This window comes from Drosophila willistoni, unplaced genomic scaffold (genome assembly GCF_018902025.1).
Source record: "Drosophila willistoni isolate 14030-0811.24 unplaced genomic scaffold, UCI_dwil_1.1 Seg130, whole genome shotgun sequence".
Lineage (NCBI taxonomy): Eukaryota > Metazoa > Arthropoda > Insecta > Diptera > Drosophilidae > Drosophila > Drosophila willistoni.
In genome coordinates, this window is record NW_025814090.1 from 279563 (window position 1) to 283836 (window position 4274).

A 4274-nucleotide genomic window follows, 5' to 3' on the forward strand; every position below is an offset into this window, starting at 1 on the left:
AGTTTTCTGCAACTCAATTCATCAATATACAAACAAAACAATTTTACTCTCTATTCTACAATTATTTTACAATCACATATGTAAATTTCATAGCATACTCCGATTTTTATGAAAATGTTTCTTCCAGTTCTTCGTGAGCTATATGATATAGTGGTCCGATCCTTATGAATTTCATACTTTATTTTTCCCGGGTAATAAAAAAAATGTATGGGGTCGGAAACGTCTCCTTCTGTGCGTTACAAACATCTGACCAATTTTATAATACCCTCTGCAAGGGTATAAAAATAGTTGGTTTTTGGTTGAAAAATGTTTTTGCGCAACTCAAGCTTTAATAACAGTTTGATGCAAACACTTTATATTTTTGTGTATTTGCTTTCAAATGCAATTAAACAGTCCAACGAAGCAAATGCTAAAATGAGTTCGAGTGCGAACATAAATGTTGAGGACTTAATAACGGAAATTTTTTGTCGTTCTGTTTTGTGGGACCAAAAATGTAAAAATTACCACAATCGGCTGGTGGTTGAAAAGAATTGGAAAGAGATTGAGAAAAGTCTCCAAGTACCAAGTAAGTTTTGCTTATATTAAATTTGTGGATTTTTAATATCAAAGCCTATTTGTACAAATAAAACTGCAAAAGGCATCACGAAGTTGTCCAGATCTGTAACTTGTTGGGTGAAATAACTCTTCACTTTCATTATTTTCATTGCTTGTGTGTGTGTCTTGATTGACATTGGGACTTCCCTCAAGGTCAATAATTGCATTATGCAGAATACAAATTGCCTTTACAATAATGTCGACGAAATCTGGATCTGTTTCAATTGGCTTCCAGAGCAAACGCCATTTGGAAGTCATAATTCCAAAAGCACATTCAATGCACCTGCGAGCTCGGGAGAGTCGCTTGTTGAAATACTCGATTTCAGCATTAATAGTGCGGCTTGAGTATGGCCTTAACAGAGTTTCCAATAGCGGATATGCTTCATCGCCTACAAAAACGTAGGGCATTTTAATACTTGATCCAGGCAAATTAGTATCTGGAGGCATAAATTGTCGAGATTTAAGTTGACGATAAAACTGTGATGCATTAAAAGTGCCACCATCACTTTGTTTTCCATATCCTCCAACTTCAATTGCAATAAATTTGCAGTTTGAATCAGCCACTCCTTGAAGAACAACAGAAAAAAATTTTTTGTAATTGTAGAACATGGATCCAGAATGAGGTGGACACTGAATACGAATGTGTTTTCCGTCAATAGCCCCAGCACAATTTGGGAAGTTCCACAATTTTCAAAAGTCATCAGCTATCTTTGTAATCATTTCTTTTGAAGGCTGTGGCATGTGCTTTGGCTGCAACTCCTCCCAAAGTGCCTTGACTGTTTCCTTTACAATAACGGAGACTGTAGTCCTTCCAATTTTAAATGAATACGACAATGAAGTAAACGAAGCCCCCGTTGCTAAATATCTGCAATTGGTTAATTTTATTTACGTAATTAAATTTTTTGATTAACCTTCAGAAGACTGTTCGAAAAAAAAATGGAAAAATCTTCGGGACCAATTTCGAAATGAGTATAAAAAAATGCCAACAGAAAAGTCAGGAGACTGTGCACTTGATGCTGGCATCTATACCTCTTGGCCTCATTTTGAGTCCCTTTTATTTTTAAAAGACCAAATGAAGCCCAGGCAAACGTGTGGAAATTTGGAGGCCAGCTGCTCCAATAAAAGTTTCTGTGTTCCAGAGTGTGAAGATTCGCTGGACACAGAATTATTCTACAATTTGGCTGAGCTATGTAACACAGATAAGGAAGAGAATTATCCCAAAAAAAAAAAATAAAAAAATAAAATTAAGTATGCCTGCTCAACTGCTGTCCATTGAGAAGGAGAAACTTAAACTTTTAGAAAAAAAAATTAATACACCAAAAACACCCCACGATGACCAATGTTTTTTTGAGAGCCTTCAGCCATATATGTATGAAGTCTATGAACATGCGAAAAAAAATGCTTTGCAGAATGGAAATTCAAAAGATCGTACTTTCTCATTTTGGAGACGGAAATAATTCCGAAAACAATTAAAAATATCAAAGAAGCTAACATCGGCTATGCCGAAGTTTATATACCCTTGCTGTCCTAGGTAATAATAATTTTACATGTTTGTTTTCTGCAACTCAATTCATCAATATACAAACAAAACAATTTTACTCTCTATTTTACAATTTGTTGTTCTTCTTCCCTCATTCCCAAAGCAAAGCAACGCACGCATACACATACACTTTATGTAGCGTTGCGTCTGTGTGTGTATGCATGTACTCTGTTGATGACGAAAGACGTAGTAGACAAGCAGCGCTGCCGGCAGATCTGGGAGCAAAGCCGCTTATTATATTGACTGTAACTTGTGTTATATTTATCCGATCACATTCAAATTTTGGGATCTGGGGTTTTATATCCAATATTATCACATATGTAAATTTCATAGCATACTCCGATTTTTATAAAAATGTTTCTTCTAGTTCATCTTGAGCTATATGATATAGTGGTCCGATCCTGATGGTTTTCTTACTTTATTTTTCCCGGGTAATAAAAAACCCCGAAAACAAATATCAGCCCGATAGCTCCTAAGACGGCTGAGTAAAACGCATACGCACAGACGAACGGACAGACGGACATGGCTATATCAACTCAGCTTCTCATGCTGATCAAGAATATATGGAACGTTTGGGAAAAACTGGAAAACTACCCAACCACTCAAAAAACGGATTTGAAACGCCTTGAGATAGATTAAAAAATAAACAGAAAACGAGCTGGTACGTTTGGGATGACTTGGAACACTTCCAAAAAACCCTAAGAACGGCTTGGAACGCCTTGGAATCGAAATATAAAACCCAATGATACGACTTGGGACATTTGGAACACCTTGGAACTCAAATGTATAACCAAAGATACGACTTGGAAACGAGTGGAAACACTTTGGAATTGAAATATACCCAAAGATACGACTTGAAATGCGTGGCGACACTTTGGAATTGACATATAACCAAAGATACTACTTGGAACGCGTGGAACACTTTGGAACTCAAATGTATAACCAAAGATACGACTTGGAAACGAGTGAAAACACTTTGGAATTGAAATATACCCAAAGATACGACTTGAAATGAGTGGAAACACTTTGGAATTGACATATAACCAAAGATACGACTTGGAACGCTTGGCGACACTTTGGAATTGAAATCTAACTTCAAATATACGACTTGGAACGCGTGGAACACTTTGGAATTGAAATCTAACTCCAAAGATACGACTTGGAACGCGTGGAACACTTTGGAATTGAAATCTAACTCCAGAGATACGACTTGAAACGCGTGCACACACGTTGGAATTGAAATCTAACTCCAAAGATACGACTTGGAACGCGTGGAACACTTTGGAATTTAAATCTAACTCCAAAGATACGACTTGAAACGCGTGGAAACACTTTGGAATTGAAATCTAACTCCAAAGATACGACTTGAAACGCGTGGAAACACTTTGGAATTGAAATCTAACTCCAAAGATACGACTTGGAACGCGTGGAACACTTTGGAACTCAAATGTATAACCAAAGATACGACTTGGAAACGAGTGAAAACACTTTGGAATTGAAATATACCCAAAGATACGACTTGAAATGGGTGGAAACACTTTGGAATTGACATATAACCAAAGATACGACTTGAAATGCGTGGCGACACTTTGGAATTGAAATCTAACTCCAAAGATACGACTTGGAACGCTTGGCGACACTTTGGAATTGAAATCTAACTCCAAAGATACGACTTGGAACGCGTGGAACACTTTGGAATTGAAATCTAACTCCAGAGATACGACTTGAAACGGTGCAAACACGTTGGAATTGAAATCTAACTCCAAAGATACGACTTGGAACGCGTGGAAACACTTTGGAATTGAAATCTAACCCAAAGATACGACTTGAAATGCGTGGAAACACTTTGGAATTGTAATATAACCAATTTTGCTACAATGAGGTTGGCTTCACCCCTCGTTTTCGCTAGGAGATGGTACAGCTTTTCAACGGGGGAAATTCGCGAATCGCTTATGTAGATGGCTGTGAACAAGTCACGGAACGTAGGCCATTTTAAGTAATCTCCCGTAAAGACTTCTGTGTCAATGGGTGGCAATCGACAACCTCGTTCTGCTGGTGCAGAGGTAGGCCCATGACGGTTCGGAGGAGTAGGCAGACGCTTCGTGGATAAGCTTCTCCCACAACGCTTGAACTCGATCAC